The sequence below is a fragment of the Ischnura elegans genome, chromosome 5 (assembly GCF_921293095.1).
Source record: "Ischnura elegans chromosome 5, ioIscEleg1.1, whole genome shotgun sequence".
Taxonomy (NCBI): domain Eukaryota; kingdom Metazoa; phylum Arthropoda; class Insecta; order Odonata; family Coenagrionidae; genus Ischnura; species Ischnura elegans.
In genome coordinates, this window is record NC_060250.1 from 57,445,051 (window position 1) to 57,461,462 (window position 16,412).

Below are 16,412 nucleotides of genomic sequence, written 5' to 3' on the forward strand. Positions count from 1 at the left end.
AAAAAAAGAAATTGAAAGTTACTTAGAGGTTATCTAATGGTTTTTCTTCAAGTATTGTAAAATAAATTGAAATTAACTCACCGCCACAAATCGAAGAATACTGTAGACGGAGACTACCAATCAGCAACATTCTCAGTCACTGGAAAGTTGGAGGGATATAACATGGGATATAACATGGGATATAACTGGGAGGGATATAACTGGCTATGCGAGTACTTTCCATTTCTATGCTAGTCGCACACACTGAAGCTAAAATATCTTTTTTGGTTGAACGAACTCATGGGCAACTTTTCGTGGAATAAAGAGAACATTGTCATTACTCAGTAATAATGACTTCGAGAGCACTTAACGCAACTCCACATTCTTGCAGCGACATTGATTTTTTTAATTTCACAGCGTGAGTATAAATGCGGAACAATATGCAGTACTCAGCAGCCTGAAAGTTTTTGGTGCGACAAGAGTGAGTGGGTCACTAAAGAGTTTGGAATGCCGCGTCCACTAATGGATGTGAAGAGCACCTCATCCATTAGTTTGGTGAGGGGAAGCATATCGAAGTCAGCTTGGATGCGGTCAGCTCCGAGTACAAATAAAGGATGGCGATTTTCGGACTCTTCCCATGCGACCTAGATGAGAATGGCGGAAACCGAAATCACGTGATCCCTGATGGGTCTGTGTGATTGATTCCGACGACAGTCTTTTTTGGGGGGGAGGGTGGGAAGAAGGGCAAGGTACGGCCCGGAATGAGTTACGTAGGACAGACTATTCAGGATGTTAAAGATAATAATATAACGATATTTAAATATTTTTTTATAAAAACCAACGTTTTTCTCCCGGCAGAACATCAGCCAAATACGGAGACCGTTGATATATATAAAGTGCAACGATCGTGGGCTCAATAAAAATTCCAACCCTCTTTGAGCCAACTTGAATCGCCTGGCCAACAATGGGTCTTAACCGCCCTTTGGCTAGCTCAATATAAATACCCAGACCAAGCTCAACGGTCAATCTTAGCCCTGATGACGATGAAGGAGCTTCTCATCGAAACGTTGGCCTTAAACAGCCTTACACGCTGCCAATTCCGAGAAGGTTTTATCATATTGTATTAAATACCTGGGAATTTACACTGATCAAAGATTTATCTGGAAACAGCACACTGGTAAATTAAGAGCAGAGATGACATCTATAATTAGGAAACTTTACTTATTGAGATATATTTGTCCAGTGCCTGTTCTCAGAATGGTGTACTATGCCTTAGTTAGTTCAAGATTACAATACGGAATTGTGAGTTGGGGTGGAGCATACTTGACTAATTTGAAACCACTCCTGGTATCCCAGAAAAAGGTGATAAGAGAAATGCTGAGGGCATCAAATTTAACGTATTCCTTTCCCCTATTCAAAAAATAAACATCTTGCCTTTGAGGTATTTATTTGTTTGTAAGTTTCTTAGGGTATTTTATATTAGATGTGGTGAAAAGAACTTACCAAGAATACATTATATCCGTCATTGCTATACTGTTCACATGCCCAGACTAAGAATGTAACTATTTAAACAAATTGTCCTATTCTTGGGACCGAAAATTTACTGTAAGTCATCAAAATACATAACTGACGAAAAGAATGAATACAGATATTGCAAAAGGGTAAAGATGAGGTTGTTTGCACATAATGATGTTTCACATTCGCTTAGATGAATGAGGTATGGTGATGAATGGAATGAGGTGCAATGATTGTCTTAGTTAGTGACTTCATATTTAATACGTACTTCCAGCATGGTAACATTTTTTTGTGTAATATGTACCAAAGCACTAACTGAAGAGCGAGTCGGTAACCCCAAAATGGAGCATTAACTCCAAAGGGTACCTATGCTCCTGCAACCATGTATTATTTAACATTTATATTTGTGTGGAACAATAAACATTTTTACTATTATATTCCGCAGGTCCCTACTCTATGGCGTTACGGTAGCCAAATCGCTATTACACAAATTAGGGCTTGTAAATAAAAATTAAGTAGCAACTGAAGGTAGATAATTACTTCGAAAAATCTTCAGGGGGAGTGTTTTCTTTACATTGTATCATACTAGTACTTTGTGGTTTCCCGTGGTATATTAATATCTCCAATTGTTAGAAATAAAAAAATAGCACAATATTATAATTCGTAATCCTTAGAAAAAGGACAGCATAATAACATAAGACATGCTGTAAATGGATCATTGAGAAGTAAACTAGCTCACAATACTCAGAGAAAATTATAACATTTATAATAACGCATTGTTATTTCAAAGTTATTCATCGGTTAACAAATTGACGAATTTCACATGACCAACTTCCGCTAGAATCATTCCTTTATTTAGAAAAATGGGAAGTGAAGGAAGATCAAAGATTTAATTTGTCATGAATATAAGTTTTAGGCTCTCCAAAATATTGTTTTGGTAGTTTGAACAACTACGAAAAATCGACTTTTGTCCGCGGAAATGGGTATCCTAGGCCATTGTGCCTCGCCTACTTTTCCGATGGATGGTCTCAACCCTTTTGAAGAAAATGCGGTGACGTCACGGACTCACGCCGAGTGGGTGACCGCTTCTCAGTTACTCCACGGCCATGTGCATGGTCCTCATGTGGTTTGCTGTTGATTACATCCGGTGAACGATCTCTTCCTTAAAAGAAAGGCTCTCCTTGTCAGAGTTAATTATTCAGAACGCCAATGACGTCACCAACTACTGACAAAGGGGCGCCAATTTTCGAGTTTTCTTATTTTAAACTTAATGAAAAATATCCGATAGAAATTTATCTTTCTCCTTTATAATAATTGAAATGAAATGTGACATCTTATTTGATTTAAATACTCCATTGCGATTTCATCAAAAATTAGATCCGCAGCAATAGCTACACTAGATCCACAAGATTAGCCCTAAAGGGTGGTGACGCTTATATAAGCAATTTCTCAACTGTGATGACGTCACTAACTCTTGAAAAGTCGGCAGTAACTTAGCCGACTTCTTATTTTAAGCCTTACATTCCCTCTGACAAGACGACTTGGTGGTGTAACTGGCTAGGATACCTAACCAGGTTCGAATTCTAAAAGCTAAGCCATATATTTTTTCATCGCTAACTTTATCCTTGGTGTATATGACTTTGCACCTGTGCGAGTGACTGCATACAATGTCACTTATTTCATGCACAGCTATGAAGGGATAATGCCTGACTGGTAAGACTTTTTTTCGTCTAAACTTACGACCCTTAAAATTTACTCTTTACTTGTCGTGATGTACCCTACCCTTTAAAGCCACTGAATTTTTTACATAAATTACGACTTCGGATCTTAGTGAAATACCCCATTGCGATTTCATCCACAATTAGATCCACAGTACTAGCTTGACAAGAATCGAAGCACTGGATGGACTAGATCCACAATACTAGCTGGCCTAGACTCACAGCACTAGCTGGACTAGACCCAAAGCACCAGTTGGAATAGATAAACAGCACTAACCTGAAAGGGGCATGACGCTTGCGTATACACATGGTTAACTCTACTTCCCACACCCCATTGTGATTTCATCCACCCAATTAGAACCACAGCACTAGCTGGACTTGATCCAAATGCTCTAATGCTCTCTAATAAAACTTCTAAAAATTTAATGACAACTTTTTAAAAATTGAAGGCATTAAATAGGACTCATTTTCCAAGGCTTGTTATACATGACCTAAGCGAAGAAAACAGAGGCGAAGTCTTATTATAAGAAACATTTGAATATTTCTTTCTTTATTTCCATCGCCCCGAAAACAGCACTATTTGGCCTTTAGATCGGAACTTTTACAAGAATTAACATAGGACAACCACAAACAACCATGCCCTGACTAGGGGGCATCCATTAATTATGTGAGGCGTTCAGGGGAATCGGGGGTCAAGCCGTTTATCGCCCAATCTCACGTGGGGGAGAGGGGGTTATGTCAAGTAAAACGTAATATTTTCCGCAAGACTAGAATACTAGTCTTAACTAATCTTAAATAAAAATAATTTTAAAAATTGTTTTTTTTTAATGAATCAAAGGCAATGAAGCATAGCTTAACCTATTTTCAGTGAAAATACTCATTTAGAACAATCTCTCGTGAGATTTGAGGTTGGAGGTGGGGCCAAATCTCAAGGCATATCACTAAGGGGGGAAAGAGAGGGGGTCCAAAAATAGCCAAAATGACCTCATGTTATTAATCAGGGTTCCCACTGAATCTTAATTATAAAATTCACGCTTTTTACCAGGTTTTCACGGTCTAAATGTCTTCAAAATCACGGTTTGTAGATAAACCATTTTAGGTAGAAATATTGATCACGTAGCAATCATCGTTCGCACGTTAACTACAAAATTTAAAAAACGCGATGGGCACCGTGAATGCAAACGCAGCAATGAAAGTGCTATCTCTCCTGACCTCACACATCGTTTGCAAAATTCAGATCCGGCTAAAGGTCGTGAGTGGGAAAATGGAGGGACCAGGGTGCCAGGGAAGTTAAGAAGTGTCTGAATTTTCGCAAGTGTTAATGACTACCAGAGACCAGTCTTCCGGCTTTGGTGCAGCCTTAAGGTCAATGTGTCGTCATGGCACACGGACAAATAATTACACTTCGAATATACGTGTACAGATAAATCCGTGGCCATGTCTGCGGTTGACTGACCTTGAAATATGATCGAAATATCCATTTTTCTTTCAATCTATCTGTCGTAGATCGAAAAATCAGGATTAAGAGATTTTTACGGTTTTAGGACGTAATTCACGGCTTTGCCAGGTTTTTCACGGTAGACGAAATTAACGGCTTAATCACGGTTTTAAGGTTTTCAAGGTTGAGTGGGAACCCTGTTAATGTACGCCCCTTAGGGATCACCTAGCCATTCGGGTTTCGAACCCGCGACCTCCATTGTGACTGGCGAGGACTGTACCCTGCCATTATGTTGGTCGGCGACGGCCGACTAACTGGAATAGATCCTCATCACTAGCCTGATAGGGGCGTGATGATTGCGCACACGCATAGTTTACTCTGCCTCCCACGCTCAGCCATTCATAGTCTCCACTCTCAAATGCGGCGTCTCTTCTCCTCCTCCACTCCGAGGATTCCTTCATCCCTTCCCGCGGCCCCACACTCCTCCTCCCTCGGCAGTGACGGCAGTGGCGACCTTGGGGGAAGGAGAGAAGACAGCAACAAGACTCCGTCCACTACTAAAGCGCTCGCCCTCCGACGACTAGTCGTGTGTGGATGTCCGCTCCGAGCGGTCGCAATCTCTCTTTCACTCTCTCGACTTCCTGTGCTCTCGAAGAAAACTTTTATACTTCTGTTTCGCCTCAGAGCATGTGTCCCACAGTGTCCACCATCGAGAAGAAGAGTGTCATCGGAGCAAAATCCTTCTTCTGAAATCACAGGTAGGCAAATCTCTGTGATTTAACTGGAAGGTTAGTTTGGATTAGAGGAGGTAGAGCTCAACCCAAACGTAATTCCTTTCCCTGTGCCCGAGGATTTATCTGAGAACTTCTGCAGGACTCAACTCGAAGGTTAGTTTTGATTGAAGGTAGTGATCATCTCGGACTAAAGTCCTCTATTTGGTCCTCCTCGGTCTTGGAGGATTTGATTGGAGGCCTCCGGAGGCTCTAACCAGGATTCGAACCCAGTTCCTTCCGATCAATATCCAAGCGCTTTAAGGGTAAGGGGGGGCAGTTGATTTCCCTCCGCCATCTCGCACTTGGAGCATTTTTCGCGGGGTTTCCGAAGGCTTCATCGGGGATACAAATTCAAAACCCAACGGGATAGTAGCAAATCACTCTACCCACTAGGTTACCCTCTTTCTTAAATGGAAAGTGAGTAGTCCTATCGTTTTGTGGGACTTTATGTTTGAATTTCGGCTGATTCGAATGGAGTGCAAAACGCAATTCACCCGCTTCGTTGAACGTGAGGATAGGCATCTTACTCGGGTAACCATTCCAAGGAATTTGAGGAGCAAACTACCTCGTCTTCTAGTTTAATGTATACCGGGATAATAATAACAGGGGTGATAACTTATACGGGAGTCACCCGCAATGCACAATCGTGCGAAAGATCCACAGAGAAAAAATCATCCGCCTTGACCGGGATCAAGCCTTCCTTGACCCGGTCAAGGCAGATGATTTTTTCTCTGTGGATCTTTCGCATACCTCGTCTTCGTTGAAAAATCATACGCAATTTCCTTATATTCGAGAACAGGTATGTGTTGACAAAGGTCTGTTCTAGGTACCTACTCTTAAAATTGCAAGTTCATTGTGATGCCACTCAAGGATGTACCCAGGATCAAAACTAGATGGTTGGCAAGCCGTAGTCGTTGATATTTAACAGAGAAATGGTTAATTAAAACAAAGTTTCAAGAAAATTATAACAGCGCTGTATTAATTTTTAAAATTATTTGCTCGAAAAAATATATATTTTCATTTTAATTACGTGTTTTATAACAACATCATTTTTCATGAATTTAAAGAAAATTTTTTCAAAACTTCCGTATTGAACTAAATTTACTTTTGCTTCAAGGGGGGCAGTTGCCCCCTCCTGCTCCCCGCTGTGTATGCCCATGATGCCGCTTCTTTAAACTGTATGTGCCCCTGAGTTCAACAGTGTCAGGCGAGATATGGTGGAATAGCATGCTGAATAAAATGAAAAAAAACTTAATGTACGAGTACTGTCCACTTGTTATTTCTATTTGATCTGATGATGACGCTAAGCGTCGAAGCGCGTTGTCATTATTAATAAACCAGTGGACAGAGAGATCAGGACTCCTAGGTGGGTCCTCTGAAAGATGCAACACACCGGGGCCGGGAACCAAGTCAGAGACTTATACGCCCGTGCTCCCGGGGAGGGGTTTTTTATGGGAAGGAACAAGGAAAGAGGAGCCACTGCAATAGGAGCTCGTGGATGCCCCTGGGATAGGGATAGGGTTGGAAGGGAAGGGATGGGGTAAACACCTTACCGCCATAGAAGCGGAAAGGTCCCACTAAGTAGCGAAACCCGGCATCAGCCATTAATGTGCCAACGATTTTGGTGGATTTTCCTTGTAAAGAGAAAAATCCTTCGATCAAATCGTTGGATAAACCAGTGGACAGTGTGAACGAAACCCTTGGGGCGGGCTCGCGGGTAACACTCCTGGGGCAGGGTCTATAAGCGCGGGCTTTTTACCTCTGCACCCAGAAGGGGGAGGACAGGAAGGAGAAGGGAAGGAGGCGCCGCCGCGATGGGAGCCCGACGACGCCTCCAGGGAGTGGATAGGGAAGGAAGGGAAGGGACGAGGAGTCCCGCACCGTCACAAGGCGGGCGGGCCCTACTAACAGCGAAACCAAGCTTACGCAATTAATATGCTACCAATCCTAGTAGATTTTCCTATGAGGAAGAAAAATCTATCGATCGAATCGGTAGATATAAACCAGTGGACAATGCATGAAGGCTCAGGGGAGCCCTTCGAGGATACAACACACCGGGGCCACGAACCAAGCCCGTGGCTTATACGCCCGGTCACCCGAGGAGGGGCTGGAGAGGAAGGAAAAAGGATAGAGGCGCCGCCGCGATGGGAGCCCGCCGACGCCTCCGGGAGGAAACCAGTGGACAGTACAATTAACTTTTATCATTTTATTTGTATGTGCTCCGGGCCGGATTTACCCAAAGTTACGCTATAGGCACCTCTCCATGGAGCGCCCCTCCTCACTTGAGCCCCCCCTTCCCGGTTTTTATGATAAGGTATAGCCATTCACACACAATATAAGGTGCATGATGTAAGGTTTAGAAAAAAGGAATAAACAGATATATGGCTGACAGCATAAGTTTATGCTTTAATTTTTACGTTGGGAAAACATAGAAATTCAATTAAAGAAAAACAGCTTGAAGTAAAACTACATGAAACAGTTTAACTTCTATGCAACTAAAACGCTTTATGAATACCCTCTCCAAAAATACTGTCTAGCCTTAATTTATACAACAGAAAAGAAGAGTAACTTCAAAAAATAAAAACATCACGTAACTGAATGTACTGCTGCCCTTGAAGGCGCCCCTTGGACTGCGATACCCGTAGGCACGTGCCCATTTTGCCTTACGGTAAATCCGGTCCTATAAGTGCTCCTCTTGGCTTTTTTCCTTGGGTCGATTGGTGACGATCTTCCTGAATCTCGACAGCGTTGTTGCCGTGTGGTCATCGGCAGTCCGCCCCATGTGTGAGGCGGGTGACAACAATGAGGCGTCCGGAAAGAGGACGTCTTTGTTTGTTTTGCTCCGCACATATGGATCGATGTGAACGTGTAACTCAGCAAAAAGTGATTGTCCACTACTGCTTTTAATCTCCTCCCCGCAGTCATACGCCTTTAGCGTCGCGGGAACTTGACTGCGCGAATGGGCGGTGTGCTTCGGTACTCTGCACTCAATAGAAGAGGCATACGTACTTTCAACGAAATCAGATTTTTAAGCGACGGTTTCATTGCTTAAAAATTATGCGGTAATCTTGAAAATTACAGGTTACTTAAGAGTAGATACTGCTTAATATTTGCCTGCATCTAAAAGTTGAAAATATTTTAACCTCGGTGTTTTCTCAGTTGCAATCTATCGATCTATATACAGTGAAACCTCTCATTTACGGACAGTATAGGTACTCGAAAATGTGTCCGTAAGTCGGAGGTGACCTAAAGAAAACCTCATTTGTACGCTTAATAACACCTCGCAAGTAGTGCAGGAATTTAAGCCAGCTGAATAAAATCCTTTTATATACATAAAAAAAAACAAATTTCGAGAGATCGGTCAGAATGCCCATGACGATGGCGTCCGTAAAAGAGTGAAATTGTGCTTAAAAAGTGTTTGTGTCCGTAAGTGGGAGATTACGTATACCAGAGGTTCTATCCTTATATAAATGCGTATTCTTATGCCGGGGAATTGAATAGTGTCCCTAATTCTGGGGTTTCCGTAAGTCAGAGGTGTCCGTAAACAGAGGTATCACTGTACATAAAAAAGGATATCTGTTTGTTTGTCCGATTTGCGTTTCCATGCGGCTCCCAAACCCCGTAGTACTAAATTCGCTTGCGACCAACGTGTCGTTTTCTCATAACTGTATGTTACGTCACGCCATACAATTTCTGCAACGCATGCAACTTCTTCTTGGGCATCCTGTCGGGTAGGCACATCTCTTGACAAGATCAAAGAGAAAAACAAGTCGAAGTATTCTACACTATCCTGTCAATCTTCTCGGTGCAAACCATTTTCCATGGGTATGTATTCACACGAATTTTTTGGTCAACGTATGTACGCACACACAAAGATTAATGTTTTGGAGAGGGGTATAAGCTGATCCCGTGTGCGATATACGGAAATCTTTTCCAGTCTAAAAAAGTCCAGTGAAAAGTTACTAAGGTTGTTATTTTTCATTTCAACATGGATTTTCACAAAATTAAAGTCGAATCGATTAATTTCTTATTAATTTGCTTAATACGACTTTATATAAAACATTTCTCATCAGGACAAAATGACTAAATACAATTGGTCAATTGGAGAGATGAATTCACGAAGCGTTTTGACAGAGAGGAAAAGCATGGGGTACATCGGTCTGTTCGACATCGGCTGTATACTAGTTTTCTATTGTGAAATGGAATTTATTTTTTTGCTCCTCGCTTTGCCTTTGATTTTATTGCCACGTAACCCCCTAGAATCCTAGATGACGTAGTTAGTGTTTAGATTTCCCATGGACCGGAGAAACCTTACTTAAGTAGTTAAAAAAAATCACAATTACACAACAATAACACCACAATAACCTCTTACCACAAAATTATGCTATTTTTTAGAAGTAAGGAAATAAAACTTTGTAAGGTTCACTGTTATTTAATTATGGGCACGACCCGGGTTTCGTAACTTGGTTACATCGTCGTACGAAACCCGGGTCGTGCCCATAATTAAATAACAGTGAACCTTACAAAGTTTTATTTCCTTACTTCCAATATGGAGAGGTTTCACAAAGTAAAGCCTGAAGTTATTAGTTATATGCTATTTTTTCATCAATAAATATGTGCAAAGCTAAGCCCTGATGATGGTTTTAAATAAACTGAAATGTTGGCTAACAACTGTTTTGCATTATATACATTTGACCTATACTCCAAGAATTATTCTATCATTAATTAAACGAGGTCAAGATAATAGGAGAAAAAATTCTAATTAGTTCGTAGTATGAAGACTTTGTTTTTATTTATTCGATGTAAGCCAAGGAGCTGCTTTGTATTCATAAGAAGATTTTGACGTCGCTTGGCATTCTATCCTTCGTGTTTTTAATCTTACTACAGCCGATGTCTTTTATCCCGACTGCATTGCTATGTTACCCAAAATAATGTCAACAATTCTTAATTAATCCGATTGTTTGAGCTCAAAAACATTACTTCATATTTTCAGAATTATCAACAAAAGGCAGAGTAGTTAGCTCATCTTTTGATTCTGTTGTCTTGTCTGACATCCCGCGTCTCGATGCGGCTGTAAAAATTCTACTAATTGTAAGCTACTGTACTTAAAATCACGACAATCACATTTTAGGCCATAAAATTTCTGTTGAACTGGATTTTTTTTTAATTTGACATAGAAGATTTTTAAATTTTTGGTTGGGGCAATAATTAATGAATAATAATAATGAATATTACATGGACTAAAAATTCACGCTTAATTCCCGATTTTCCCGGGCACTGGGGACCCTCTATCCACTTATGCTCACCTCGACCACGCGATCTGTGGTTAGGAGGCTATATCTTAACCCAATCGCCTCTGATGAGAACAATTTCTGGATTTATTGGATTATTTTCATTCACATGGGATTTTTTTGCGTTGAACTCGAGATTCATCTCATACCGCCGGCCTCGGTGGCGGCGGGGTAACGTCCTTGCCTGCCAAACAAGAGGTCGCAGGTTGGAGTCCCGCCTGGGTATGTCCTCGGCATGGTTGTTCGTGTACGTTTACTCGTTAAATGTGTTGAATTCCCCCGATGTAAAATGGCCACTATGAGTTGTATTCGTGGTTTGGGAAATAAATTTTTAAAAATAAAATAAACAATCGGTGAATGAACCCGTACGTTGGTTTGAGTAAATGAAGGTAGCGCTCAACCATGCCGAGGACAAGCTAAGTTCCTTCCCCTAAGGTGCCTCGTGCTCACAGCCGGATTTAGATGTAAAAAGGCAATTTATGAGACCCTTTCACTGACCAAATGAGCCAAACGAGTTGCTCTTAGCAAATATATTTTTATTTTCATTTACTAGTCATATTCTTAGAATTTCTCCATGTTTTTTATTAAGTGATGCAGTGTTCACTGTTTTTAGAATAGTGTAATTTTAATTTTTCTAACAATTTGCATGTACGCTCCTCTTGATCTTGAGGCCCTAGGCTGAAGCATGTTCAACCTATAGGAAATTCCGCCCCCGCTCGTACTTCTAGGATTTATTTGGGGTCATCCGAAAGATTTACTCTGGATTTGAACCCAGGACCCTTCGATCAGTAGCCAAGCGTTCTACCCAATAGGCTACCACGCTCACCAATCGCATATGCCTTTTTAATAAATGGCGAAATATTTGTGACGTGAGGCTTTAATTGCAATTTTATATTAAGCATCGAGTTAAATTCTTATGGCATGTTTCATCACTAGCCTTTCGCAGCCTCCATCTAAATATTACGCAATTTCTCATTCTCAGAGCGTCAATGGTCTGGTTATGATAGGGTGAATCACCGTAAAAATCGAATTGCGACGCATAACTGTAAAACTAGACAGGCATTCTTAACGCATTCATCTTCTGAAAATAGTTCTATAACCAACACCCTTAGAGCTAGCTGCGCTTGTGGTAACGTCCATGACATTCATTGTTAGTGACAAAACTACGATCATACGGGCAAACCTTTTACTTTTAAAGAGTAAAAGAAAAATACATCCTCTTTTCAATCTCATCGATTATATAAATAATAACAAGATAAAATTCAGCGCGACGTATAAAGAATGGAATGTTACTTAAAGGCCGAGAAAAAATAGAAAAAAATCGATGAGAATGCGAATCCGTCGCTATGAAATTTAGCAATTAGTTAGCGTCACAATTGCTGTCAAACTAGGCAGCTTTTCTTTGCGTAGTCATCCTCTTAATGCAGTTCTGTTTACCATCGCTCCCGGGTTGGCGATCTAAAGGTTGACTGAAGGCATGGAAAAATACATTCAATGAAGGTTGATTTGCATGGTTACAATCCATAGAGACTTGCGTCTTTTCATACGATTATCGGCGAAAAACCTTAAAATACCCCCCCGCAGCTTCAATACTGCGGATAATCAAGAAATGAGTGGATCAAAACAGATATCTTACCAAATAAACAAATGATCCCTCATTACCCGTCGAAATGAAAATTAAAGAAAACTCAAACTAATCTAACCAGCTTCTCAGCTAACCAGCTACTTGCTTACCTATCATTAGCCGTATACATTAATTTTATATCTCAAACAAAAGATGTCTACTTTATGTGAGGGTTTTCCAGAAAAAAGGGTCCGCAATTTTTCGACATTATACCACAACAATATTAACCCAAATATTAGAAAATGATGGAAAATGTAGATAAAATACCGCATTATCGGAATATATAATGTTTTTTTATTTCATTAAAATCCTCCCAAAACTCTCCCGGCAGTTTAAATTTTTAAGTTTTTCGAAGAAATACGAGATGGAGCGTGATTTTAGAAAGTTGGTCATGTTTGGTCCTCTTTATCTTATCAACGGATGGGATCTATGAAAAATGACTTATTGTTTCATGATCACTAATTATTTGTGGGCATACACACCAAGTTTCAAGTATCTACCTCAAAAAAAGCAATTTTGGACTTTTGTCCAGCTTTTTCCGATTTCAGACCACTGTGCAGCGGTTACTTTGACGAAGTCTGCTGCACAACAAAATAAGCTAGTCGTGCGAATAATCCTGAGCAATTGACTATTTGCAGAGCTCACTTCAGCACGAGACGAGCACCAGTGGCGTAACTATGGGGGGGGGGGGGGGGAGGATGAAAGGATGGATCCCCCCCTTAAGGATCAGAGAAATTAAAGTTATTTAAAAATATTTTATTTATGAAATATAATTTTATTTATTATATTTCAAATTATAATAAATTTGCCAAATTATAATATTAGCAAAAAAATATTTTATTTTAATTATTATTAAAATATTAATAACATATTTTATTTAATTAAATTATAATATTTGCAATAAAATTATCAAATTATAATTATGTTGCCTACTTTTGAAATATAATTACTGCAACTGTTTAAATTTAAAATTTTAGTGCCAAAATGATGTAAAATGTATATTCAGGCATGTCATTTTTCAAGAATTTTTCCGCGCCAGGGCATCTCATCCCCCCCCCCAAAGCATATCCCTAGTTACGCCTTTGTCGAGCACAACACAAGTACTGCACTGGCAGATGTTGTGGTACAAAGATTGCGGAAAAAAACACGCACTAAACCGCTATGGAATAAAAACTGTGCACGTGTTCAGTTTCGTTGCTTAAACTACAGATTGAAAGCTTCAAACAGGATATTTTTTCCTCGTAGAGGAGGATGAGAGCAGGAACAGGCCATATGTCTGACTAAAGAACGCATTCTAATATCATTTAAGGCAGGCAGACCGCGTTGTTCAATCGAAACCATTCTCAAACGAGCGAAAAAAAAAACAGTTATAAAAAATTTAACAGTGATTTCATGGAGTTTGGATATGGATCATCAGCAGGCCTCAAAATTGATCCAAATCACTCCGTATTTTTGCCGTTTTGATGCGCACTAGTGTAAGACATTGGCTTTACATTATAAGCAATGCGCTTCTTTATGGCGGTAGAGGTAACCGCGGTTGTAAACATCTTAGTCCTTCCTTCTGAGGTGGCAATGAGAACCTCTTAGTAAATATAAATAAGAGGAATGCACGGATTCTGCGCAGGAGATCAAGATTGAAAGGGATGAGAGATCATGCGATGGATTTGATTGCCTCACAACGACAATAACTTTTGATTTCTTGCTGTTAATCTCGATTGGCTATTTCATTCTCACTACTTTTGGCGCCAAAGAAGAAGTAAAAGCATCAGGATACTCATAAAACAAATTTAAAACGTCGTAATCACCTTAACCTCAACTTAGCCGACTCAAGGCGAATTTGATGTTTCCATCTCCCAGTCTAATAAGGAAGTTGGGATGTATTCAACGGTGCTCGGCGAGATGTTGTGGAACATAATGATACAATGATAAATGAAGAGCAAACTTAGTGCATGTCCACAGTAATTTTATTTGGTGCGACGCGTTTCAGCGACCTTACTTCGCTATCATCAGGTACAAAATCATGTTTTGTACCTGATGATAGCGAAGTAAGGTCGCTGAAACGCGTCGTACCAAATAAAATTACTGTGGACATGCACTAAGTTTGCTCTTCATTTATCATTGTAGGAAGTTGGGATTTTACTGCTGGCTTCGGCGTTAGGTTATTTCACAGCTAATAAGCGCGTTCTTGTTTACGTAACTTACTCTGAGGCAGGGCCGGCCCTAGCAGGAGCGGGGCTAGGGGCGAACCTTCAGTGCGGGGCCCTTCACTTAAACTCTATACCCCATCTACAAACTCGAGCATTTTGAATCCCTACCACTCTCTGGCTAAGTATGTGTTCCCCTCCCAAATTCAGACTTCGTAATTACGCCGTTATGATACCATCACGCAGTTGAGTTCAAAATAGTATAATACAAATAAAATTTATAATTATATTTATTCATAAAATTATAACAGCCGGTTGCGAAGAATCATCACTCCTCCCCTCGCCACACTACGCCTTCGACTACCTAGCCGTGCCCGCTCTCACTCATGTCAAGTTCTCTCACTCGTTGTTATCACTCACACGACACAGTACTGTACTGACAAACGCAATTGCACATGAAAAATTACAGCATTATTATTCCTTTTTCATAATATTATTTTTTGTCTAGCACGGACTTAACAATACAGTAATAGTTGAAATTGCGTTTTCAAAACTATCGTACATTTTAATTTTTTTTCACGACCGCCCCGGGCCCCCCAATACGCGGCCGGCCCTGCTCTGAGGTATGACTAAGATGATTGCTTTTGTTTTCATGAAGTTCATTTCGAATTATAGTTTTATTTCCACGCAATTTAATGCTAATAAAGATGTATCAGGATTTTAATATAATCAATTTATAAGTATTTCACGGGCTAACTTCTACAGTTTCCCATTATGATACTGAAGTTGGAGTTCAAACGTTGGCTCCAGGACCATCGCAGCGACCTTTAGCGCTTTTGCAAGGTATTGAAATCGATGTTTACAAAACTGTTTCCTCGTCAAACGCGGTACCTGTACGCAAACTACTGGCAAACTTTTCTCAACGCGTCATTTTTGGGGACCCAGACCGAAGACCGTAGGTACTGTTTCCATGTCCTTGGCTCACCCACCTGTGATGAGAGGTGGCGTAGGAAAATGATTTACTATAGTATAGATGGATATATCCATACCAAGAGTATAGAGACTCTCTCGTTTGAACGCTCATATGAACCATAGCCATTATTTTTTTACGCGTTGGCAATGATCGCCAATCGGTAATATAAACTGGTAACAATGGTCTTCGTTGCACGCACTGACTGACTTTCCTTATTGCTGGGGATGAGCTTGGATTTTCCTTGTCACGAACTGCAAAATCGTTATAAATCAACGCATATGTTTGAGTAATCGATTTCGTAATTACAAAGGTACGGAAGAATAAACAATGACAACAGTGTCAAAATTCACCTCGTACGGGAAACAGTTGCGTAGAAAATATTTTTTCATAAAAAATTAAATAAAAATTTTTGCAATTGAGGGAGGCGCATGATAATTAACATTGTTGCAAAAATGACTCACCACCTATATGACACACATAAATATGGTGAAGTTAGTAATGCGCGTTTAACGTTGGCCAATGTTTTAAGTTGAGGTTAAATTGGAAAGGCTTAAAAAAACAGGTACTTTTTTAGTTTAACTGGTAGGATAAAAAGTGTTCATCCATATTAATCAACGCGCAAAATAACAAGAAAAATAATGGTACCAATATCATTAAAATGCCTTAAAGTTAATGGCTTTTACAAGCGTTAAACATTGAATGGCTATAATTTTGGTACGGACAGTAGTCCCCCTACCAATAATAATTGCCAATAAATTTAATTAATAAAATAAATATGCCTGTGACTTGATCTAGGGCGAGTTATTGCGTCGCAATTACATTTTTACGATGATATTGCGATATTAAATTTCAATGAAAACATTTCATTTCCTTAAGTCTTTAATTAATATCCCATTCCTTATTCGTAGAACTGAATTTTATTTTCTGGTTGTTTGTATCATCGATGATGTTGAAATG

General features: G+C 39.9%; 1 protein-coding gene across 2 annotated transcripts in view; it reads left to right on the top strand.

Annotated features, from left to right (window-relative positions):
- Positions 1 to 5,220: 5,220 nt before the first annotated feature.
- Positions 5,221 to 16,412, top strand: part of LOC124158921 (probable G-protein coupled receptor Mth-like 3) — a 50,828-nt gene continuing 39,636 nt past the window's right edge. The window contains exon 1 of one of the 2 annotated variants that reach the window (XM_046534345.1): positions 5,221 to 5,408. The gene's annotated coding sequence lies outside the window, so the exon portion shown is untranslated. Of the gene's footprint in view, positions 5,409 to 5,428; positions 5,538 to 16,412 lie in introns of those variants that run through there. The other variant, XM_046534346.1, reaches the window with a different exon arrangement.